Source organism: Zootoca vivipara, chromosome 1, assembly GCF_963506605.1.
Source record: "Zootoca vivipara chromosome 1, rZooViv1.1, whole genome shotgun sequence".
NCBI classification, from domain to species: Eukaryota; Metazoa; Chordata; class Lepidosauria; order Squamata; family Lacertidae; genus Zootoca; species Zootoca vivipara.
Genome location: NC_083276.1, coordinates 41,467,436 through 41,494,627, shown reverse-complemented (window position 1 = coordinate 41,494,627; position 27,192 = coordinate 41,467,436).

Here is a 27,192-nt window from a genome sequence, read left to right as displayed (position 1 = left end):
CTGACTTCCAGTCGCTATCCGCTGTGAGACTCATTTAGTTTCTCTATGTACAATCCCTTCTCCTCGAATTCTTATTAATTCTTTTGTACACACTATCACCGATCATACCCATTTATCTGGTTCATTAATATATACCAATCAATCCAAGACTGCTCTAAAGACTTCGTCACTATTGTAATTTTCTTGCAAGTATTTTCTAAACCTTTCCCATTTTCCATGAACTTTTGTTTCGAATTCCCCCTTAATTTATCTGTTAATTGAGCCATCTCAATAAATTCTAATAGCTTAATTCGCCAGTCTTCAATTGAAGGGATTTTGTCCCCTTTCCAATTGGCCGCTATCAGCAGGCGCCCCGCCGCCGTGGCATATAAGAAGATCTCTCTATACTTTATTGGTATGTCTTTCCCCAAAATTCCTAGGAGGAATGCTTCAGGTTTTTTTACAAAGTTAATTTTCAATATTTTTTTCAGTTCCTCATAAATTTTATTCCATAATTCCTTTATCATACCACAACCCCACCACATATGCATTAAATCTCCTCTTGCAGCCCCACACTTCCAGCAGATCTCGGACATGTTTGGATACATTTTAGACAGCTTGTAAGGTGTGAGGTACCAGCGGTACTTCATTTTGTACATATTTTCCTTTATTGCATATGACGCCGTGAACTTCATATTATATTTCCACAAGGTCTCCCAGTCCTTCATCATTATCGTATGGCCCAGGTCCTGGGCCCACCTGATCATAACGTGCTTCACTGCTTCTTCTTGGACTTCCCATTCGAGAAGTAAATGATACATTTCGGAGATGATTTTAGTATTATTATTTAACAGATCTCTTTCCATTCTAGATTGTTCCGTATTAAATCCTTTTTTTAAATCATCCTTAAAGGTTTCTCTTAATTGATGATAGTCTAACCAGCTCACTAACTCATCTTTTATTTCTTCATAACCCTTCATTTCAACTTGTTCGTCACTCCACCTCAGCAGTGTTCGATAGGTTACCCATTTTTCCTTGGTGTTTTTCCGCCTTGCGGCTTTAGCCTCAACCGGTGATATCCACAGTGGGGTTTTTGATTCCCAACAGTAAAACAATCCTGAGAGGCAAGAAGCATGGTTCACCAGCTGTTTGGATCAATGGTTTGAAAGCTGGCAAAGAGCAGCTTGTTCTAATCTCAAGATTGGGGTAACTCAAATCTCAGGCAGCCTCTGTCAAGGCCTACAGCCTCAGGTCAAATATTAGGAATGGAAGGAACTGATGAATCAGCAAGTTTAGCCAATTCTTCTGAAGAAGGCCATCTGATACCCAGGCAACCCTGACATAAGCCTCTCCTAACCTGCTGAAGACAATATACATATCCAGTTCTAACTGTATCCAGTTCTAACTGTAGCTTCTTGTCCCACATAGAGATTTCTCAGGAGACAGATCACCTCATCTGTCTCCTGAGAAATCTCTATGTGGGACAAGAAGCTACAGTTAGAACTGGATATGGAACAACTGATTGGTTCAAAATTGGGAAAGGAGTACGACAAGGTTGTATATTGTCTCCCTGCTTATTTAACTTATATGCAGAATTCATCATGCGAAAGGCTGGACTAGATGAATCCCAAGCCGGAATTAAGATTGCCGGAAGAAATATCAACAACCTCAGATATGCAGATGACACAACCTTGATGGCAGAAAGCGAGGAGGAATTAAAGAACCTTTTAATGAGGGTGAAAGAGGAGAGCGCAAAATATGGTCTGAAGCTCAACATCAAAAAAACCAAGATCATGGCCACTGGTCCCATCACCTCCTGGCAAATAGAAGGGGAAGAAATGGAGGCAGTGAGAGATTTTACTTTCTTGGGCTCCTTGATCACTGCAGATGGTGACAGCAGTCACGAAATTAAAAGACGCCTGCTTCTTGGGAGAAAAGCAATGACAAACCTAGACAGCATCTTAAAAAGCAGAGACATCACTTTGCCGACAAAGGTCCGTATAGTTAAAGCTATGGTTTTCCCAGTAGTGATGTATGGAAGTGAGAGCTGGACCATAAAGAAGGCTGATCGTCGAAGAATTGATGCTTTTGAATTATGGTGCTGGAGGAGACTCTTGAGAGTCCCATGGACTGCAAGAAGATCAAACCTATCTATTCTTAAGGAAATCAGCCCTGAGTGCTCCCTGGAAGGACAGATCGTGAAGCTGAGGCTCCAATACTTTGGCCACCTCATGAGAAGAGAAGAATCCTTGGAAAAGACCCTGATGTTGGGAAAGATTGAGGGCACTAGGAGAAGGGGACGACAGAGGACGAGATGGTTGGACAGTGTTCTCGAAGCTACGAACATGAGTTTGACCAAACTGCGGGAGGCAGTGCAAGACAGGAGTGCCTGGCGTGCTATGGTCCATGGGGTCACGAAGAGTCGGACACGACTAAACGACTAAACAACAACAACAACCTGCTGAAAATCTTTAAGTGAAATTTCGAAACAATCCCTAAGCAGATTTTGCTGCTGCTGCTGCTGCTGCTGCTGCTGCTGCTGCTGCTGCTGCTGCTGCTGCTGCTGCTGCTGCTGCTGCTGCTATAGTTGGAAACTTCCTTCTAAGCTTAGATTCATCGCTCAGAATCCCTCTCTGGAGTCTGCTTCAAGAGTAGACCAGCAAATCTTGCCCACTTACCCTTTTTCTATCCTGTTAAAGAATAGCCTTATGGAAAAATCACACTTGGTCTCTCTGAGACCAGTGCCTTTTACTATCCCCCCCCCCGCCATAAACAGCACCTTCAACCACTGCATCCTGACACTCAGCAAGTTCTGGTTACAGGTAGGTAGCCGTGTTGGTCTGGGTCGAAGTAAAATAAAAAAATTCCTTCAGTAGCACCTTAAAGACCAACTAAGTTTTTATTTTGGTATGAGCTTTCGTGTGCATGCACACGGAAGCTCATACCAAAATAAAAACTTAGTTGGTCTTTAAGGTGCTACTGAAGGAATTTTTTTATTTTACTCAGCAAGTTGACGAATTCTTCTCACAGGTCTTGCTCTTTCACCGTCCCACAGAAATGAATGGCTCCCACCGATTATATAGAATATCAACTGCAAAGAACATAGGGAAGAGTCTAAACCTGCCCAACCCCTGCAACAGATAGATAGATAATCTTTATTGTCATTGCCGCCCTGTGGGAACACTAACTCATGCCGAGAGTGGGATGTAGGCATTTTCACTCCTACCTCACCTTTGCAGCTCCTTTGCCTTTTCTGATCACAATTGAGACAATTGGGGGTATTGTTTACATGGTGCAAAACCTGATCCCCACCCCAGATGCTCCTATGTTTTAATGCTTCTGAGATAAACCTGTCAGGTACAAGATGAATCTATGCAGCAGTTAAGACCTTCCTAGAACATTTGTTTCCTATCCCTTTCTGCCACTATAGTTATTATTTAAATTTTGTAAAAAATTACATGCGCAAAAAAAAAATTAATCAGTCTGCAGCGCTATCATTTTTGCAAGCCAGGCTCACTTAGGTCACAGAGGGTCCTGCAAAGTCAGCACCGCAAAACTGCATTTTATAAGGAACCCTCCAGTTAAGGGCACAGCCAGCATTCTGATTAACAGCTTCTTCTTCAAAGGGCCCTACGGTGCACACGCAGAATTGGACTGTCTTGGAAATTGCTGCCCTCTGTAGCAAAACACTGTGGGAGATCCTCTGAAATGGTGCTGTGCTGTGCTGACTGCATGTAAAACCTACACTTTCTCGGCTCCTGTGCCACTAAAATTGGCAAGTTTTCCAATTGATTTCACAATTCGGTCTTTATTATATGCCTACCAGCATAATGGAAAGAAGGCATTGCCCGGGGGGGGGGGAGTTATGCTATTTCTCTCTGCAGCACTTTGCTTTTCCTCCATCAGAGTGAATAGGAGGAACATGAGGAAGCTGCTCAGTGCTCTGAGCACTGACTGGCAACTGCTCTCTGGGGTTTCAAACAGGAATCTTGCTCAGCCCTGTCTGGAGGTGCCAGAGACAGAACCTGGGACCTCTACCAAGAAAAGTCTTATGATCAACCACTGATCTACGGTCCCTTTCACCTTAACAGTGGGTCATCCACTTATACAAGAGAAAGCAAAAATGGTGTACTCCAAGATACTTAGTGTGATGTGTTATAGAGATGCAGGTGGCGCTGTGGTCTAAACCACTGAGCTTCTTGGGCTTGCCGATCGGAAGGTTGGTGGTTTGAATCCGTGTGATGGGGTGAGGTCCCATTGTTCTGTCCCAGCTCCTGCCAAACTAGCAGTTCAAAAGCACACAAGTGCAAGCAGATAAATAGGTACCGCTGCGGCGGGAAGGTAAATGGCGTTTCCGTGTACTTGTTCCGGTGTCCCGTTGCGCCAGAAGTGGTTTAGTCATGCTGGCCACATGACCCAGAAAGCTGTCTGTGGACAAATGACAGTTCCCTTGGCCTGAAAGCGAGATGAGCGCTGCAACCCCATAGTTGCCTTTGACTGGACTTAACTGTCCAGGGGTCCTTTACCTATACCTGTGATGTGTTAAAACTGTTTTTTGCTCCTGGTGATCTATTTTAAGAGACTGGGGACTAGAGAGATCCATAATATGCTCCTTTGACCAGCAGTACAGCAGATTGTTTACACTGTACAGATGGGTGGTGCTGTGGGTTAAACCACAGAGTCTAGGGCTTGCCGATCAAAAGGTCGGCGGTTCAAAACCCCACGACGGGGTGAGCTCCCGTTGCTCGGTCCCAGCTCCTGCCAACCTAGCAGTTCGAAAGAACATCAAAGTGCAAGTAGATAAATAGGTACCACTCCAGCGGGAAGGTAAACGGCGTTTCCATGTGCTGCTCTGGTTTGCCAGAAGTGGCTTAGTCATGCTGGCCACATGACCTGGAAGCTGTAAGCTGGCTCCCTCAGCCAATAGAGCGAGATGAGCACCGCAACTCCAGAGTCGGTCACGAATGGACCTAATGGTCAGGGGTCACACACCTTTACCTTTACAGCAGATTGTGGGACGTTTACTCTGCCCCACAGAATTTAACAGAAACTATTGAAACTTGCTGTACTATGGAGACCCACTCTTGGCTCCATTTCTTGGTCATGAGCTTTATTATCAATTAACATATGCATTGAGATTATAGATAGATAAATCATCTCATGCTGATTTTAAATAACTATAATGTGTGTGTGTGGACAGGAAGGAAGTGCTACCTTTTAATTCCTGAAATCCGGAAAAATGATTACCAATGAGATCTAAAAATATCCTTGTAATCAAATAGTATTTTTTTTCTCTAAATACACCCACAAATGATAAGAATTCTACCTAATCTACTATATTTTGGCTTTTGAAAACATGTTGCAATACTTTTTGAAAAAAATGCAGGGGGAAAGGAGTTATGGAACACCAGAACACCTCTTGCTGTTTAACTAGGATGGATAGTAGGAATTCTTCAGACAATCTTGAGATCAAAACAAACAGAGAGAAAGCAGTCTTTCTTCAATGTGTTGGACTGAACTGAACTGTATAGATAGAAAACAGCAACTTGAGTTATGCCCAGAAGCATAATGCAAATCTAGTGCTGGAGCAACAGTGTTTCTGCAACTTGGTTATGACAACCTAGTCAGATGGGTGGGGTATAAATAATAAAATTATTATTATTATTCATTAAGAGCAGGGTGTGGACTACCATGATCTGCATCCATTTAAGTGCTTGCTTCATACTGTGCACCACACTCTTTATTGAGATATCAGATATTCTATTAATTGTAATAAGGACAATATAGCACTGCAGAGCTTTGTAAGGAATGAGAGGACTCTGCCCTCAGGGGGCTTAGAATCTAGACAGACACAACCAAGGAAGGAGAAGGATATGAAGTTTGAGGAATGAACAAAGGAAGAATATGCAATTATTTCAGCCACATTTACTTAGGTTAAAATCCTATATCCACTTACCTGGCAGTAAGCCCCACTGAATTTGATGAGGCTTAGGGACGCAGGTGGCGCTGTGGGTTAAACCACAGAGCCTAGGGCTTGCTGATCAGAAGGTCGGCAGTTCGAATCCCTGCGACGGGGTGAGCTCCCATTGCTTGGTCCCAGCTCCTGCCAACCTAGCAGTTCGAAAGCACGTCAAAGTGCAAGTAGATAAATAGGGACCGCTACAGCGGGAAGGTAAACGGCGTTTCCGTGTGCTGCTCTGGTTTGCCAGAAGCGGCTTTGTCATGCTGGCCACATGACCTGGAAGCTGTACGCCGGCTCCCTCGGCCAATAATGCGAGATGAGCGCAACCCCAGAGTCGGTCACGACTGGGCCTAATGGTCAGGGGTCCCTTTACCTTTACTTCTTCTGAGTAGGCATGCATAAGATTGTGCTGTGAGTTTACAGTCTCTAGATAGGAAGGACCTGCAATAAAATATTATTGTGTTCTGTATGACAACAGATATTTACCCATTGCAATTCACATCTTAAATATATATATTAAAAAACAACACTCTTTTGGTTCCTTTCCTGGTCTTGCACTCTGTGTCCCAAATCTCTTCCCTCAGGAACTGATGTCCCTTGAATTAATCCCTCCAAACATCCCAGCTGTCTGCATTTACTGCTATTCTGATTCTAGTGAGAATTCACAGCGGCTTAGAGTGGCTTATTTTACTTCACATTATAGAAGTTTATAAAATTATGCGTGTCAAGTTTATAAAATTATGCGTGAAGGAATGGTTAACTATGGAATTCACTCCTATAGGAAGCAGTGGTGGCCACCAATTTTAATAACTTTGGCTAGGAGCCATGATAAAGGCTGTGCTCTGCCTCCTTGGCCAGAGACTGTATGATTCTGAGTACCAGCTGCTGGAAACTGCAGGAGGAAAGAGGGCTCAGGTCCTGCTTGCAGGCTTCCTACAGATATCTGTTTGGCCACTTTGAGATCAGGAAGCTGGACTAGATGGGCTACTAGCCTGATCCAGTAGTCTCTTAGGATGTTCTTAAAAGGTTTTTGTAGGCTATGATGAAATCTCTGCTCCATGAAAGCTTATGCCATGATAAACTGTTTAGACTACAGCATTTTCATTTTCATACTCAAGCACAATTTATCGGCATAACTGCAAATGTGCAATCACAGCATTCTACCCACGGGAAGAAAGGTAGATTCTGCTCTATGCCAACCCCCCTCCATCCCCTTAAAATACATATGGCGTTACACCAGCAAAACCACTCTCTTCTGGGCCAAGTACACTGCATGAGGCAGACTGGATCTCCTCCATCATGTCCTGTCAATAGTCAATCCAGTGTTACACATCCTATGCATAACATAGGATGTATCCTACAGTGAGTTGGATGGGGAATTGGGCGATACTCTATAGATACGGCATACCTGTTTGTTTCAGATCCTTAACTACATCATATACTGTGCAAGCATACAGATGCAATTCACTGATCAATGAAGAGAAGTAGAATTGTTACTTTTGAAAAATAGCCAGCCACTGTTAGTTGACTGGAATTGGAAATGGCTTAGCTACTTGTTTTCTCCTATCTACACTATCCAATTGAAACTATTTCCCACACCAGTTAATGGGTGACCAGCAGGGAAGGGTTTCTAATAACCTGTCAGCATCGGGTGATAACCACAGTGTATAAAAGGCAATGGATGGTTGCCAAAGAGGGGAAAGATCCTAATAGTTAAATAAAAAAATTCCTTCAGTAGCACCTTAAAGACCAACTAAGTTTTTATTTTGGTATGAGCTTTCGTGTGCACACGAAAGCTCATACCAAAATAAAAACTTAGTTGGTCTTTAAGGTGCTACTGAAGGAATTTTTTTATTTTACTTCGACCCAGACCAACACGGCTACCTACCTGTATCCTAATAGTTGTAAGCATTTTTATAATGAAATAGTTAATTCCTTTTAACACTGAATAAAATTCAAGGGTGAGACTTTTCACAAATGCATGATTAATGACCTATCTCTCTGTTTGAATATGGCTATAGAAAATAATGTCCCCAAATATACCTGAAGTCTACATTACAATTTGACAGAGAACATACAGTATATAACCTTTATTGTGTTCTACCTCAAAACTGATGAAATCTAGGGCCTCATTAATTTCTTTTGTAAACACATGCCAACTTGAAGGTTTAAAAACAGAGAGCCTACCATCTGGGAGTTAGTTCCATTGGAATCTTAAGCAAATGTGCTTATAATCAACGTGTAAATTATCTGTTTGATTGTCATTATATGACTGATGAATGGATGAATCCAAAACTTCAAAGTGTGTATTACTTTGAGAACATTTACTGAAGTCTCTCTCTCTCTCTCTCTCTCAGCTAATATATGATTTCTTGTTTAGAAAATATATATAGTATAAAATCAAAAGAGAACACAGATTTGTCTCACCCAAATCCAGCATTCTCAATGTTTATCCAGTATCTGAACATACAGATTAAAATGGCTGGCAAAGGACATCAATGCTAGCACATAACTGTGGGTGTTTCAAAATACTGTAGAACTAGCAGCAGCCAGGAGAACTTTTCACCATCTCTATCTGAATTACTGAAATACTTTATATATACTGTATACCAAATACCAAATACCTTACAAAAATTCAGATGGAGATGTTGAAATATGCTTGCTAATACAGTAGTTAAAAATCAAGATTGCCACTTTCGAGCAGGGTTCTGTTGCCTCAAACAACTGAACAGGCAGAAATTAATGAGATACAGCTTTTCCCAGAGTGGAGCTGCAGTGATACAAAACTTTCAGATGATTTTCTCCCTTTATGCAGCCATTCAAAGGACAAAAATTTTAGCAAGTAAAAATGGTAGCCCTACTCAAAACATTCTGCTGACACAGTGGCCTGGTAGGGATAGTTTATTGTTAGTAGCCCATCATTGCTCTCAAGACTCCACTGGCTTCCTGCAACTGCCTTATGACAACTCAAGATGTTGCTATTATTATTATTATTATTATTATTATTATTATTATTATTATTACTATTATTATATAATAGAGCTCTATGTTTTCCCAAGAGACAATTCACCATTAAAATTCAGCTACAAGCCCACCGTTTAAAATTCCCATTTAGTGAGTTAACTGAATACACCTGCTCATCAATGTTTTTAGTCTTACTTGCTGAAAGACACATTGCTTCCCCTTCACCAGTCTCATTTCAGTTTTCATCCACAGTGCCAGTAAAGAGATCTTGTCTGACAGATGTAGATCAAAGTAGCAAATTTGCAAAATAAAACCGGGGGGGGGGGAAGGGGGAGGAACGGAGTAGTTAAGGGAAACCTGCCACAATCAACTATATTCTTATAGGATGATTTTAAATAATACATAGCACACCTCCTCTAATCATATAAATGCAGCAAAAGCTGGCTGCATGAAGGTATGTAAGACAAGGCCTCTCACTCTCAGAGATGGCACTACACTACGTTTTGAAGCGGTGTGTTCCTGGGAATAAACATATTGCTACAGGGTCCTGTCCCCCCCCTGGAAGAGACAGCTAGTCTGTCCTCCTGGGCGAAAGCTGTAAGAAGAGTTTCCACAGAGAGAAAGGCCATTCTTCATACAAAAGTGAACAGAAGTCCTAAGGGGCTACTTTGGAAGCAGTCTGCCTTCCACAGAAATCTCTTTTTAAAAAATCATTATTAATAAAAATTAATACAATTTATCAATACTATAACCAATTACATTTTTCCCATTTCCCCCCTCCCCCTTCCCTCTACCACCCTCCCCGGACTTCCCTCAGCTCCCTTATCTGATTTATTTATACATATTGTTTCTGCATGTTATATGATTGCATATAGAAACCTCTTATCTAGCCCACCTTGCCTTCAGCAAAGGCTAGTACTATACCAGATACTGACTTCCAGTCTGTTTCAAGGCCCAGTAGGAAGTGCTGGTCCCGGTCCTGTCCATTCTTAACTTTATTTTCCGGTTTCTAAATACATATAATGAACAATCCCCACATACCACCACAGCACGATGGCTTTTGGCGATTCCAATACTTCGAAATCTTCATCCTCCCTACCTGAGGTGCAGTGGCTGGTTTTGGGGAACAGGGCCTTTTTAGTGTTGGTGCCCCAGCTTTGAAATGTTTCCCCAAAAGCTCAATTGGCACCACTCAGATTTCATTCCTCTGCCAAGGAACGGCCTTTCTCATTTTCGCAGCTTTGGTTGTTGCTCTGTTTCATTGGGAAGCCTGCTTTTATAGCGTTCCCATTTTTGTTGTTTTGATGCCTCTGTTTTTATGTTATAGCAAACATTTTTATTGTAAGCTACCCTGGCAATGCAAGGGGACGCTGGGTTTTACTGGAGCCGGGATTCTCTCAGAACCTAGTGAAGCAAGAGGCATATGCAGAGTGCTTTTCTCCATCAGTCAGTAACTTAAATCTAAACAGCCAGCAACCCCAGGAGCAAGACGATTCAAGCTGGGAGGATGTGGCTTCCCAAAGCCACCTCCACCGCCGGCACTTTCTCTTTCGGAGCGTCAGCCTCAGCTAACCAAGGAAAGAGCTTCGAGAACAATCGAGAAACTTCGCCCAGGAAGCGGCTCGAAGCTTTCAGCCAAAACGCTCGGCAAGCGGCAAACAGATGCCGCTTCCACTACAGTATTGGAAAGGCTCCTCCTCGGGAGACGCCGCGCGTTGCCGGCCCTCCAAGCGCCCGAGAGTTGCAAAGATTTAGGGGTAGCCGAGCAAAGGCGGCTTCGGTCTGCGCCAGCCGGAGAGCGAGCGAGCGAGCGAGCGAGCGAGCTTCTCGCGGTGCTCTCTCCAAACCCCACTGGCGGAGCGAAGAAAACGGCCCTGCTGAGCCCATTGCAGGCTTGAGGAGCGGGGCGGGAGTCGGGGCCAGATGCTGATACCCGCGTCTTCCCTTTCCCAGTCAGCCATTCAGGCCGGCCCGCTTGTTGTGCAAACAGCAGCCGCGCGACCACACATTCGCGGCGGCGGCAGCTGCTTCTCCCAGGCAGGCGTCGCCACCGCTTCGGTAGCAGCTCTTTTCCTGGCTGGCCGGAGACCGGCGGCGCCCTCGAAAAGTCTCCGCCTCGTGGCCTAGAGCGCAGGGAGACGCGCAGGAGCCTCAGCCCAGGCCCGAGAAGAGGCGGCTGCGTTTCTAGGGTTGCCATGTTTCAAAAAGTACAATTCCTGACACCCGCAAAGTTGTTCAGCTGTTGTTGTTTTTAGGAAGGCCCCAACACTTTTTTTTAAAAAAGAAACTACCAAAATTGTTGAGCTTGAGGATGGGAAACCTCCCCCCGAAATCGTCATTTTTGATGCTATTTCCATCACGTTGCCACATGACATTCTGCCAATTCAGCAAAATACCCCCCCCCCCCACACACACACCGGTTTTTTATTTTATTTAATAAATTTATATACTGTCCTAAACCTGGGGGTCTCAGGGCAGTTTGCGCCCAAACCAGGACATGTCAGGAATTTGAAGACAACCCTGTTAGGGAAGTTTTTAATGTTGGATGTTTTATCGTGTTAATAATTCTGTTGGGAGCCACCCAGAGTGGCTGGGGAAACCCAGCCAGATGGGCGGGGTAGGAATAATAAATAAGTATACATTATTATTTTCCTGGTGTGTGGAAAGTCTTAAGTTTCTCTGTCTCCCTCTCTGCTGCTGCCGCACCTTCCTGCAAGCTGACCCTCCGCTTCAAACCCACCCAGGGTCCTGGGGCGGGAAAGGGGCGCTGAGGCGAAGGGAAAATGTAGGGATGCAGTTTTGAGGGGCGAGGGAGCGGGCATCATGGCACAGGAGTGAAGTGTGTGCTTGGCGCGTTTCAGGCTCTTAAGGTTAACTCCAAGGAAGTCAGAAGCAGAGCTTGCTCTTTCTCTTGAGTACTGTAATCCTGTTTCAAGTGCAAGGGGTCACCTGCAGAGCGTGTGAAGTGGACGCCTGCCCCTTGAGCATGTGCAGAGCGTGCTTTTACCGGCGGCGATGCTGTACATTTAGGACGGGTGTCAAGGCGTTCAGATGGCTTTTTGCACCGCCCACTCGTGTGGTCTCTACAAACGAGACTCTTTCCCCACAGTTTTAGTGTGATCTGCTGCAATGGGGGGGGGGTCATGGTTGTAGCCAAGAGGGGCAGCGTCCTCCCCAAATAAATCAAAATCAATACAAATCTGATGTTCTGCCCTCCTAACAAATGCCTGCCTCCCCCTAAAAACCTGGCTATGCCCATGATAGGGGCTAGGGAGAAGCCTCTCCACCCATATCAACTGAGGGAGACCATTTATTTAAAATTATTATATACCGTGTTATAGCTCCAAGAAGATCTCCAAGAAAAGAAGGATTTGGGAAGGTCCAGATGAGAATGATGAGTGGGGGAGAGCTATCCTGCACTCCGGCCCTTGTGGGCTTCCCATAGTCATCAGATTGGCCACGGGGAAGAACAGGATGCTTTTGTTTATTAGATTCAGTATGATGCCCCTGAGCAGGTTACAGCAATTTTAAAATACAATAAAAAACTGCCAAAATAAATCCTAGTCAAGGTAATGGGGTGGATCTTAAAAATCTATAGGGCCTCACAAGGGCAAAGGTGCATCTTCAGCAAGCAACAAAAGCTACATCGTGAAGATGCCAGATGCACCTCTGTGGGGAGGGAATTCCGCAGATAGGGGTTGTCACAGAGAACCCCCTCCCAGCCCACTGCTCCCTGAACTGAGGAGAGTGGATCAAGAAGCCCTCCTTTTCATCTCAATGCTCATTAGATTCTGTAGTTAAGGATGCAGCCTCTTGATAATTCGGGCCTAAATCATACAGGTATATGACTTTAAACACCAGTGTGAGCACCTTGAATTAGTTCACGTGGAAGTGAACTAGCAAGCAGTGCAGCTGTTATTGTGCAGGGGTTATTGCGAGTTCTAAATGGAACCCCATCTAGTAATTTGTCTGCTGCATCTTTGAACAGTTAAGTTTCTAAGTCATCTTCTGTTGGCCAAGGAAAGAATATAGATACTGTATATGAAGGAAAACTCCCTGGGTGCCAACATCGAAGTTTGGGGCAAGTACTCTGGTGAGAGAACCCCAGCAGAGATTTAAAATCACAAAATACTCAGTAAAGTAATGCATGCAAATATAGGCTGCTAGACCTTTAAAATATACCCTTGTGAGCTCCAAAACTTCCCTTAGCATAGAAAAAAACACACCACACATTTGGTAAGTTAAAAATGGTTTACTTACGAACTTCAAAGGTCTGGTTCATGTGCTTTTTCCATATAACATTCAGAAGAGGTTGCACAGGCAGTAAAATTTGGTTTAGTTAGTGGTGAAAGTTCCTAAACTATTGGTATAATAGGAACTCAAGAAAGGCTTGTGAGAGCCATGCTCACACGTTGAGCTTCTCCGGTAGACTGGGAAGGAACAATAGGCTAAATAGCTAAGCATGGCAGGACAGCTTACTCTATGATCTTAACCCCTTTGTGCATTAATTAGACTTGAGCATGTTGATTATATCAGAGCGGTTATCCCACATCTTCAAGAAAGCCCCATGTACAGCACATTCCAATAATCCAATCTGTAAATTACATGAGTGTGGAGTACAATCACCAAGTAATCTCTGCCCAAAAGCCGCTGGAACTGGAAATAGGCACTCCTAGCCACCAAGACCACCTGAGCCTCCAGTGAAAATGCTGGATCCAGGAGTACCCTTATGCAATGAACCTCCTCCTAACGGGGGTTTGATCTGGCACAGAAGGAGACCATCTCTCCACCTCTGGAGGCCAAGAACTCCGAGCAGGTAGCAACTCTGTTTTATCAGAGTTCAGCTTGAATTTATTGACCCATATTTAGCCCCTTGCCACTTCAAACACCAGCCTAGCGTGCTTCAAGCATATCTCTTCTATCTTTTCTAAGCTAACCTTTTAACCAGGAAGTTGTAAGAAGCAATACTTTGTTCTGTTCACTGATACAGATGACTTTATAACTGCTCAATGACGATCAGACCTATATGATAAATTACATCTTTACCCAATCTGAAAAGGTAAGAGAAAGGCTTTTGATTCATTCAAATCTAATGGATTTGTGGTGTCACACTAAGCTTCTACTGTATATTTTGGAAAGTTGTTTGTTCACCATGCATTTGGATACCTCTAAAGATATTACAGCCATTTTTTTCATGCTAGTTCCTAAGATCAAGAAGCAGGTTTTCATCTTTGCTTGGATACAATTGGATGACATTTTGAATCAAGACTGAACCTTTAAAAACTGCACCGATTTAAACCACAAATTTCAAAACTGCATTAATTTTTTTTTTGTTTCTTAGAATTCCCAAGCAATGCTGGGTCCAAGGCTTCTAGTTCACAGTATAGGGAAAAGTTTGGGTTTTCTTTGGCAACGGCAATATGTATGTTGGAAAGAACTTCAAACGCTTTATGAGAGAGGACTGGTTTAGGCCCTTTCACACATTGTAACATTCTACATGGTGATATAATAATAGAAGAAAAGTACTATACTATATGTTTATGACATATCTCACATGTAGAGCCAATTTGCTGGCATGAAACATGGTGATTTCTATGCAGATGTGTGTTCTGTCTAGGAACGCTGGAGTGTGTAAAGTGACTCTGAGGGAAACAACACCTGCCTGCTACTGAATTATATTTGCTAACTACAAACACTAAAAAGGACATAACTTGGATTTCTGGAATTTTCTGAAGTCAGCGTTTTATCCAAGGGCTGCTTCATATATGGCTCATTTCTTTGGCTACCGCCACAGGTCCAGGGCTCTTATAGAGCTGCAATAACTTTTTAATGCCTTCCTACGTGAGTCTGCTAAATAGTGTGGGAAACATAAAATCCAGTACTGCTGACCCCAGAGAAATGGAATAACTGGTTTGGTACTTTGTTCTCCAACAGGACTCCATGGTATTTAAGCATTCTCATGGCTACAGCGATCTCAACCACGTGTCTGGTTTAATGTTTTTGAACCAAGCACAACTTGGTATTCTATTTTGTGTTTATGTTCTCCTATGTCTGAATGTACATTTTATTATCTTTTCCCTAAGTTGATTAATCACCTTCCTTTTAACCAGTTAATTGTTTGATTGAGTAATTTCAATTAAATTTTGCATATCACCCAAACTTCATTGTGGGTGCTTTTTTTTGAGCTATTGAAGTGCGAGGCAACATAAAACAAACAAATCAGAAAGAAATGCTGTCTTTACTGTTTTCTTTTTCATTTCCTATTGCAGTAAAACGCCAGAACTGAAATAGCCATATCTGGCTGACCATCCTACACACAATGAGTAAGAAAAATTCAGCTGAGTGCAATTTACTTCTCAGTTGACACACAGTGGATTCCACTGTAAAATACATAAAATAACTTTGTCCTCAGACCCCTTTTAAAGCTACCTATTCGTGTTAAAGGGCTAAACTGCAATCAGGAAAGATGCTTCCATATAGCCTAAAATCTGCCTTTGCTCCTGAATCCCATGTGTGCTTTCTTTTTCTGCAGTGCCTTCACTTGTGAATGACTGGGCAGAGAGTTTCCTTGTCAGCCTCTGAGAATTTCTTCGTTCTTCTTAATCTCTCATGAGAAATGCGCAGTGGAGCACTCCTGTCATACCAGAGTTAGAATGAATGAGATAAGGATTCTAAAGCACCCTGTAGAATTCTTGTGCTGCATACATGATTAATAACAATAAAGTGACTGGGCATTTTGGAGTGGATTTACCTTAGTTCGTGAATTTCCTTATTTCCCCTTGAATGTTCAGAGAGCAGCGATTAATATTAATGTGCAATTAGAGAACTGGGAACAAAAGCTGGAAATGGAAAGCGTGCCATTAAAAAATTGTAATAGACTCCAGTCTGAAGTGCGAGTCTATAACCTCCCCAACAGGCATTCCCGCCCTCCTGCCTAATCAGCACTTACTATAAAAGGCATCTCCACATTCAGAACAATTCTTACGTAGATCCTAATTAGAGAGGAGCTCAGTCATTGCCTGTGTGCCTTTTCTGGCTATCTATCAAAGCCTGTTATTTTTAAATAAGGGGTCTTCCTGCTCCAGAGTTTCTGCTCCCACCCGCTCCCAGAATGAAGCTCTACAGCTGAATTTATAACATTACATTACATGCATTCCCATGGCAACAGACTGTGATGTTGCAAAAAGAGAATTATGACTTCACTACAGGTGCTGCCACAAAGAGAAGCTGGGTTACCCAGGAGGAAGTAAATATTCCAGAAAGAACATCTGATGCAACAGGGAAGGGAATAAAGCTCAGCAATGATAGAATGGCTGTTATTTGTGCCAATGCACTGTATCCAAAGAGCATTTGCTCAGTTGTGTTGTATCTTGCCTCTATGTACAGTACTAAACCACAAGCTAGTCAAAACTGAGCTATGAACATAGGGAAGAGTGCCTTACAGTGTGTGTCAGGGTGAAACCAGGCATGTGTTTATTGTGGGAACAATGCTCATCATGAAAGTTTTTCACTGCATTTACACGGTGCTCTGAAAATGCTAGCTCACATTTTCTTCTCATTTAATCCAGTAAAAAGTCTTTTAAAATAAACCTGTTGTCAACAACCTATTTGATGTCTCAACAATTCATTTACAGTATTTAAACCCCATATGGAAGCACCTTTTGTCAGACAACAGGTCCATCTTCTTGTTGTTGTTGTTGTTTAGTCGTTTAGTCGTGTCCGACTCTTCGTGACCCCATGGACCATAGCACGCCAGGCACTCCTGTCTTCCACTGCCTCCCGCAGTTTGGTCAAACTCATGTTGGTAGCTTCGAGAACACTGTCCAACCATCTTGTCCTCTGACGTCCCCTTCTCCTAGTGCCCTCAATCTTTCCCAACATCAGGGTCTTTTCCAAGGATTCTTCTCTTCTCATGAGGTGGCCAAAGTATTGGAGCCTCAGCTTCACGATCTGTCCTTCCAGGGAGCACTCAGGGCTGATTTCCTTAAGAATGGATAGGTTTGATCTTCTTGCAGTCCATGGGACTCTCAAGAGTCTCCTCCAGCACCATAATTCAAAAGCATCAATTCTTCGGCGATCAGCCTTCTTTATGGTCCAACTCTCACTTCCATACATCACTACTGGGAAAACCATAGCTTTAACTATACGGACCTTTGTCGGCAAGGTGATGTCTCTGCTTTTTAAGATGCTGTCTAGGTTTGTCATTGCTTTTCTCCCAAGAAGCAGGCGTCTTTTAATTTCGTGACTGCTGTCACCATCTGCAGTGATCAAGGAGCCCAAGAAGGTAAAATCTCTCACTGCCTCCATTTCTTCCCCTTCTATTTGCCAGGAGGTGATGGGTCCAGTGGCCATGATCTTGGTTTTTTTGATGTTGAGCTTCAGACCATATTTTGCGCTCTCCTCTTTCACCCTCATTAAAAGGTTCTTTAATTCCTCCTCGCTTTCTGCCATCAAGGTTGTGTCATCTGCATATCTGAGGTTGTTGATATTTCTTCCGGCAATCTTAATTCCTGCTTGGGATTCATCTAGTCCAGCCTTTCGCATGATGAATTCTGCATATAAGTTAAATAAGCAGGGAGACAATATACAACCTTGTCGTACTCCTTTCCCAATTTTGAACCACTCAGTTGTTCCATATCCAGTTCTAACTGTAGCTTCTTGTCCCACATAGAGATTTCTCAGGAGACAGATGAGGTGATCAGGCACTCCCATTTCTTTAAGAACTTGCCATAGTTTGCTGTGGTCGACACAGTCAAAGGCTTTTGCATAGTCAATGAAGCAGAAGTAGACGTTTTTCTGGAACTCTCTAGCTTTCTCCATAATCCAGCGCATGTTTGCTATTTGGTCTCTGGTTCCTCTGCCCTTTCGAAATCCAGCTTGCACTTCTGGGAGTTCTCGGTCCACATACTGCTTAAGCCTGCCTTGTAGAATTTTAAGCATAACCTTGCTAGCGTGTGAAATGAGCGCAATTGTGCGGTAGTTGGAGCATTCTTTGGCACTGCCCTTCTTTGGAATTGGGATGTAGACTGATCTTCTCCAATCCTCTGGCCATTGCTGAGTTTTCCAAACTTGCTGGCATATTGGGTGTAGCACCTTAACAGCATCATCTTTTAAAATTTTAAATAGTTCAGCTGGAATATCATCACTTCCACTGGCCTTGTTATTAGCAGTGCTTTCTAAGGCCCATTTGACTTCACTCTCCAAGATGTCTGGCTCAAGGTCAGCAACCACACTACCTGGGGTGTACGAAACCTCCATGTCTTTCTGGTATAATTCCTCTGTGTATTCTTGCCACCTCTTCTTGATGTCTTCTGCTTCTGTTAGGTCCTTACCACTTTTGTCCTTGATTATGGTAATCTTTGTACGAAATGTTCCTTTCATATCTCCAATTTTCTTGAACAGATCTCTGGTTTTCCCCATTCTATTGTTTTCCTCTATTTCTTTGCATTGCTCATTTAAGAAGACCCTCTTGTCTCTCCTTGCTGTTTTTTGGAAATCTGCATTCAGTTTCCTGTATCTTTCCCTATCTCCCTTGCACTTTGCTTGCCTCCTCTCCTCCGCTATTTGTAAGGCCTCGTTGGACAGCCATTTTGCTTTCTTGCATTTCCTTTTCCTTGGGATGGTTTTCGTTGCTGCCTCCTGTATAATGTTACGAGCCTCCATCCATAGTTCTTCAGGCACTCTGTCCACCAAATCTAAATCCTTAAACCTGTTCCTCACTTCCACTGTGTATTCATAAGGGATTTGATTCAGATTGTATCTTACTGGCCCAGTGGTTTTTCCTACTTTCTTCAGTTTAAGCTGGAATTTTGCTATAAGAAGCTGATGATCTGAGTTACAGTCAGCTCCAGGTCTTGTTTTTGCTGATTGTATAGAGCTTCTCCATCTCTGGCTGCAGAGAATATAATCAATCTGATTTCGATGCTGCCTATTTGGTGATATCCATGTGTAGAGTCGTCTCTTGTGTTGTTGGAAGAGAGTGTTTGTGATGACCAGCTTGTTCTCTTGACAGAACTCTATTAGCCTTTGCCCTGCTTCATTTTGAACTCCAAGGCCAAACTTGCCAGTTGTTCCTTTTATCTCTTGATTCCCTACTTTAGCATTCCAATCCCCTGTAATGAGAAGAACATCCTTCTTTGGTGTCATTTCTAGAAGGTGTTGTACGTCTTCATAGAATTGGTCAATTTCACTTTCTTCAGCTCCGGTAGTTGGTGCATAAACTTGGATTACTGTGATGTTAAAAGGTCTGCCTTGGATTCGTATCGAGATCATTCTGTCATTTTTGAGATTGCATCCCATTACAGCTTTTGCCACTCTTTTGTTGACTATGAGGGCCACTCCATTTCTACTACAGGATTCCTGCCCACAGTAGTAGATACGATAGTCACCCGAACTGAATTCGCCCATTCCCTTCCATTTTAGTTCACTGATGCCCAGGATGTCTATATTTATTCTTGTCATCTCATTTTTGACCACATCCAGCTTACCTCCACTCATGGTTCTTACATTCCAGGTTCCTATGCAATATTTTTCTTTACAGCATCGGACTTTCCTTTCGCTTCCAGGCATATCCGCAACTGAGCGTCCTTTCGGCTTTGGCCCAGCCGCTTCATCAGCTCTGAATCTACTTGTACTTGTCCTCCGCTCTTCCTCAGTAGCATGTTGGACGCCTTCCGACCTGAGGGGCTCATCTTCCAGCGTCATAACTTTTATATGCCTGTTGTCTTTGTCCATGGAGTTTTCTTGGCAGGGATACTGGAGTGGCTTGCCAGTTCCTTCTCCAGGTGGATCACGTTTAGTCAAAACTCTCCACTATGACCTGTCCATCTTGGGTGGCCCTGCATGGCATAGCTCATAGCTTCTCTGAGTTATTCAAGCCCCTTCGCCACGACAAGGCATTGATCCATGAAGGGGGTCCATCTTCTAGCCCAGTATTATACACTGACTGGCTGTGTTTCTCCAAGGCCCCAGGGAAAGGTCTCATCCCTTTCCTACCTGGAGGTGCTAAGCACTGAATTTCTGCCTGCAAAGCCTGTGCTCTGCTACCGGTACTGAGCTACAGCCCTTTATTCATTCATTTAGGCTGAAATCCTATGTCCACTTATCTGGCAGTAAAACCCATTGAAACGAGCAAGACCTTTATCTGAATTTATAGGATTGCAGATCAAGGCCCTTAAGACGTTCATCAGGGGTTAGTCCTGGATTTAATTTAATGCTAGGGTTTAATCTTAAGAGTATGAGAAGTTAATAATAAAGGAGAAAGATCTTCTGAATGTAAACATATAAAAGTACTATGCTGACACAAAATTAAAAAATTCCTTCCAGTAGCACCCAGGAGACAAACTAAGTTTGTCATTGGTATGAGCGAGATGAGTGCTGCAACCCCAGAGTCGGTCACAACTGGACCTAATGGTCAGGGGTCCCTTTACCTTTACCTTATGTCAGACCAACACGGCTACCTACCTGTAACTAGTGCTATGCTAAATAAAAAAATTCCTTCTGTAGCACCTTAAAGACCAACTAAGTTTATATTTTGGTATGAGCTTTCGTGTGCATGCACACTTCTTCAGATACGAAAGCTCATACCAAAATATAAACTTAGTTGGTCTTTAAGGTGCTACAGAAGGAATTTTTTTATTTTGCTTCGACTCAGACCAACACGGCTACCTACCTGTAACTACCGTAGTGCTATGCTGACAGTTCATTTTGTTTGCAGCCTGATTTCCCCTTTCCCTTTTAGCTCCCATTGTGGCTTCCTCTCATTAGAATGGTGTAAACGATGGCGTAGAAAACAATGGAGAAACCCAAAACTTCTGTCACTGCAGTGATCTGGCAGCCATTTGTAGCATTGGAGTTGGATGGACATATTGCAGCAATGTGCCGAAAGACTCTGGTTGAAAGGATAAAACTTAAAAGATTTATTACTCAAGGCAAACAAAGTCATTGCAAATAGATGTGAAGTTAACAGTGACACATGTTAGCAGCTCATACTCAGACTAACTTGGAAAAGAAGGAAGAAGGAAGTAAAGCCTGAGAGTTGGTGATCTACGGTACTTTATGAACTGGTAAAGTTACTAAAAGAGAAAGAATCAGTAAGGGATGAATGGGTTCCTTTTTTGTCTATTCCATCTCCACAGATTCCGATAACTTGCAAGCTTTACTGTTGCTTTACTCCTAATAAGCAGCATGCCCCGATCCACTATCCACCAAAGTAGTGTGGGAGATTTAGCAGCCCAACCTAGCAATGCATATTATTCCTAGATAGCATGAGAAGGGGCTAAGACCACAGAGCTTAATTCCGATAGGCAAAGACAGACCATAGAAATTTAACTGGTAGGGAGGGCTCTGTGTGATGTCAGCAGCATCATTATAGTTATGTTAGTAGCCCAGTCTTCCTCCAAGCAACTCAAGAGCAGCTATACATAGAGCAAACTCCATTTATTCTTACAACACTCTTATGATGTACGGTAGGTAAAAATGAGTGGTGATTAGCAGTCCTGTGTGAACCTGTGGAATGCATGGCTGAGGTGGGATTCAAACCCATGTTTCCCATGTCTCTAACCACTACACCACAAGCCCCGTATCTGATAGTCATACAGAAAATTAATCCCATTGTGTCTCTCTGTCAGTGTCAGTGTCTCTCTGGCTTTGCATAACAAAAGTGGGAGGCAAATAATATAATTGTAATTATTGCTGCTTGCTTCCCACTGTGATAAAAACAAATTTATTGCCTCCTGTGTGAATCACACCCAAGGGTATCTCTCTGGCTGTTGTTGGAGGGAGAGGGCTGGATTAGATAGATCTGATTCAGGAAAGCAGTTATTATGATGGTGTTGTCATCGTTCTGCTCTTAGACAGTCTTCTCCAACCCGGTGCTCTCCAGATGTTTTGGACTACAGTTTCCATCAGCCCCAGCCAATGTGGGAGCTACAGTTCAGCACACCTGGAGGGCACCAGCTTGGGGAAGGCTGTCCTGGAGCTGATCACGTTTGGGGCTGTTTACAAATCTGCACTGTGTTCTTTATCACCCAGGGCCTGTGGCTTTATGTCAACTTCTGAAGCTTGTGGCAAACTACACTTTAAAACACAAGCAGTGTTAACGGTATGTAATGAATTACGCAGAAAGCGCTGCTAGGGGGTGAAAAAGACAAAATAACTTTGTGTAAAACATTTGAATTTTAATGCTGAGTGCTGACTTAAAACCTCACATTTTCTTCTGCTTGCTTTTGGTTAGCAGGACTGAGAAACGGGAGGTAGCTGGTAATATTTTCTTTCATCATAATTTGGCAGCTGGAGCGAGGGGGGGGCATCTCTCTCTTTTTCCCCTTCCCTCACCTCAGTCCCCTGTTACTACTTTGTGTGCTGTTATTGCCAGCCAAGCCACAAGTAGCGTGCTTGACAGGAGGAGAAGATCCAGATTTACAAACATCCAGCATAGAATATCTACATTTCAAACTCAGAGCTTTGTGCTACAGCAGCCTTTGCAAACCTGGGGCCTTGCCTAGAGTGCAAAATAGCCTGGCACCAGCACTGGCTAGGGTTGCCATCTGCTTCTCTCTCTTTTTTTAACCAGCTTATGCTCCTGTGCCTTCAATAGCAGATTGATCGGCTGATATCAGCAGTTATAATGCTTATTTGTCTACTGTGAGAAGCTTTACTGGCCAATTTCTACAAAGGCGCAAGAGCAAATCAGGCCTGCAATTCCCTGGTTAGCTGCCCGCAACCCTAAATATATTTATCAGGGTGTTTGTACGGAGCAGGGGGCTAGAAAATCAAGTGCAGAAGAGATGGGACAAGGATGTGATGAAAGCCAAGCTTCGCTGCTCTAGCTGTGAGGCTGGCATGGCTCTAAGAAGCAGAAAACTGAGTAGGTGAGACAACAAGGGATTGTTTGATCACTTCAAATCTCTGAGGTTCTTCTGCCACTAGAAGGCACAGTCTGCAAGTAGCAGGGGTGACCCACCCTATATCGCCACCTGAGGAGAATTGGGAATGTCCCACCCCTGGTTGCCCTCCGCTACCTCCCTGCTGAAGTCTCGCTTACCTCATGTGACTGTGATGGCTTCCAGTGAGATCTTGTGGAACTCTCACAAGATCTCACTGAGATCTCACAGGAAGCCGCCACTGCGTGACTCTGCCAGCTGTGGTAGGGACAGGTGGGGCATCCATGGGGGTACCACCCCATGGGATTCTGCCACCCAAGGCAGCTGCTTCACTCTGCCCCACCGGCTGGCCGGCTCTGACAAGTACTGTGTTGATGATTCAAGGGAATCTGCACACTTTTTCATGCTTCCAAGAACTAATTATTGATTGTTAACTATGCTGGGATATACTTGTTATGGGGAACAGCTATATCAGATAAAAATATTTGGCTTGAAAATTACTACTTTTAATTTCAGTATCCTGTTCACCAGCTATAAAACACATGGAAACAATGCTTGCAATAATAGTGCATTTTAAACATTGTTAGTGTGGGGAAAATAGGTGGGTGTGTAGAGAGAGAGGAACTGGAAGAGTTGTGCTATTCTCTTATTTTAACAGAAAGCAATTATCTTTGCATTTAGTCAACCCTCCTGTCTCTACAGTTAGGCAAGGATTTTCAAAGTCAGCAATTTACATTTTGCAGAGGAACATACCCTCATCACTGTAGCCCAAGACTTTAATATGCAGGAATCTCAGCATCCAGCTGGTAGATTTATGCCTGGTGGAAAATAATACAAATTGCAGAGAACTTTCAAGTCTCCTGAGTACAGAACAAACTGTAATTAATTGATGTGTTAAATGCTGATAAGATGCTCGATCCTGTTCAAAGCATGGACTGACATCCCCGACTACCTGACATTTCTTAGATTTCAGCGGAACTTCCCTGACCTGACATCTTAAGAGGCAAACACAGGGAAGGGATTGAAACTGAAAGACCAGAGCAAATGTGTGTTTGTGTATATGTACCATTATTGTAAACCTTAACTATTAACTTCAGTTTGAGAGCCAGTCCCAATCTATTATTATTATTATTATTATTATTATTATTATTATTATTACCCACCCTTCATCCCAAATAACACCAAATTATCAGTGTTATTTTAGTCATTTAATTGTCTAGCTTATAATGGTAATTGATTAATGAAGGTGAATGAATTAACCCCAATTAATTATACTCATTAGTGGACTGGCACCTTCACACCCGTTTTGTAGCATACCTAATCTACTATTGGCAGGGTGAACATACTTCAGGGAAAGGAATGTGTGATCCATCTGTCCTCCTTGTGGTAGGTTAATCTCCTTACCTAGAAGAATGCTGGGGTAAGGGCGAAGAAATCCCCAAAAAGGATATTACATTCTTTCTGTATGCCACAACAGCAGCAAGATTATTAATTGACAAGAACTGGAAGACAGAAGACATACTGGTACCAACTACAGATGAATGGCAAATGAAGATGATGGACTTTATGGAACTCACCAAACTGACTGGGAGACTCCACAACCAGAAAGAAGAGAAGGTGGAAGAAGACTGGAAGAAATTTAAAGTATACAGTGGTGCCTCGCTAGACGAAATTAATTCGTTCCACGGGTCTTTTCTTATAGCGAAAAATTCGTCTAGCGAATCCCATAGGAATGCACTGGTTTTTTTTCGATTTTTTTATTTTTGCCCATAGGAACGCATTAATTGAATTTCAATGCATTCCTATGGGAAACCGCGATTCGCTAGACGAATTTTTCGTAAAACGCATTCGTCTACCGAGGCAAGCTCCGCTCGAAAAATCCTTTCGTTAAGCGGAAATTTCGTTAAGCAGGGCATTCGTTAAGCGAGGCACCACTGTACCTGAAAAAAATATTGTAGTATTTAAAAATCTTGAAATTCTTAGGGAAGTTGATATAGGCTATCGGAGTAGAAATAGGTGTTATATGTTGTATTTTAATTAGAGTTTAAGATTTATGATGAGTAAGTTTTTTAATATAGTTAAGATTTTGATGTAGATATATGTTGAATTTTAAGAAACTTGTAAAGATGATCAGAAGTGGAATTCAGATGGGGGGACTTGGGGAAGTCACCTAACGATGTTAAGAAAAAGTAGAAATTAGTAAGATTTATGTGTTGTTTGTTGTTTTCTTTGTATTTTTGTTTGTTCTTATAAAATGAATAAAAATTATTTTTTTTAAAAAAAAGAATGCTGGGGAAAGTGCTCTGTAAGAGCTTCTACAATGTTGTGATGATGCATTCATATATTTCGATAGAGAGCCTACTGTGCTTTATGGCTCAGAGGAAGTAACATTTTCATATTTCAACTCACATGTCTTCCTAAGCATGCTCTAATTTAAGTTAGTACCGCTACCTTGTTGTTGCTTAGTCATTTAGTCGTGTCCGACTCTTCGTGACCCCATGGACCAGAGCACGCCAGGCACTTCCGTCTTGCACTGCCTCCCGCAGTTTGGTCAAACTCATGTTCGTAGCTTCGAGAACACTGTCCAACCATCTCGTCCTCTGTCGTCCCCTTCTCCTAGTGCCCTCAATCTTTTCCCAACATCAGGGGCTTTTCCAGGGAGTCTTCTCTTCTCATAAGGTGGCCAAAGTATTGGAGCCTCAGCTTCAGGATCTGTCCTTCTAGCGAGCACTCAGGGGTGATTTCCTTAAGAATGGATAGGTTTGATCTTCTTGCAGTCCATGGGACTCTCAAGAGTCTCCTCCAGCACCATAATTCTAAAGCATTAATTCTTTGGCGATCAGCCTTCTTTACCGCTACCTTACTAGTGGCAAATTATGGCAAAGTGCTGGCATTCCTCATGACACCACATCCCTTCTAAGGCTATGCTGCAAAAATGAACTTTTGACCAATGTAGGCATTATGACTTCAATACGAAGCCACTTTCCCCCCCTCATATCCACCCATTTGCTTAACACCCAGCTCGATGAGCAGTTATCATGAGTTCAAGACCTTGCTAACTGTTTTGGTTAGCCATAATAGAGTTTTGGATAGGTCTCCAAAATAAAAGTGTGAGGTTACCTTTAATCATGCATGTCATTGTGACCTACCTTTACCTCTGCTTAGCTTATTTATTTGACGTGCAGAACATGGACCAAAGAGATGGCATCCTTGTCCCTGCAGTGTAATCAATGGCAATGCTCAGTCGCTGCCCATCTTTGCACCATTGTCAAGTGTGGCAGGCCAGTGCCTCATTCCATAAATCAGGACTGGGGAACCCATGGCTTCTCATTATATTGTTGGACTAGAACCCCCATTAACAGCCACTAGCATGACCCATAGTCAGGGCTGATAGGAGTTCTAGTTCAACGATATCTGCAGAGCCACAGGTTCCACATCTCTACCCTAAATCTTAAAAGTGGCTTTTGCCACAAATGACAGATCCTTCATACTTTTTGCCTTTAGGTTGGCAACTGTGAACTGCAGAAAACCTGAAGAGATTGGATTTAGCCCAAGGGCCTACAGTCACTGACACCAATTCTAGGTTCTCTTCTGTTATGGAACAGTTCTGTCTCCTCCACTTTCAAGCTGTCAGTGAGAAAACATGGATGTGTTCCCCCTCCCCATAAGCTAGCAAGTCTATTACGATTGTGACTATTGTGCGGAATGAATTTTCAGGGAGCATTTACTGGAGAGTGCTGAGTGAAAGTGCTGCCCCTCGCAAAAGCCCCTGCTATTTTGTGAATTTTTTAAAAAAATATATTTGAAAATGTTCCCAGTGATGGTAAACAGCACTGTACTGACATTCTCCTTCCACCTTTTATTATTAAATTTGGAGAGCATTAAGGCTAATCTTCTGTTCTACTTTCTCCCTGCCCTTTCCTTTAATTTCAGGAACAGTGAACTTAATCTGCTACATTTTCCTTGCAGGCTTTTGCATTCCCTTGCTTCATATTGAAAGAGGCTTCTCCTCACACTCCACATTCTTGGAACCATGTGTTCTTCTCTTTCCGTCTTACAGCTTATAAATGGTCAAAAGCGGATGTTTATACTTGCAAAAGCACCTACTTTGAGTCGGCCCCCTCCTCTCTGAAGCAACAAGAACAAGTAACATAGTGGGGTAGAAATATAGTTCATCATACCACAAAAACAAACACCCTGTCCCGAAAACCACAGAGGCCCAAAGGGGTGGGCCTAGCCAAAATGATGGTTCCAACCCATCTCAGCACAGATCTCGAGCCTAGGCAAACATTGACCTCATGCTGAAAACCACAGAGCTCTGTTTGTATATATAGAAAGAGACAAAACAGTAGCAGGAGATGCATGGGGTGGGGTGGGGTAACTAGTGGAGTCACAGTAAAAGGG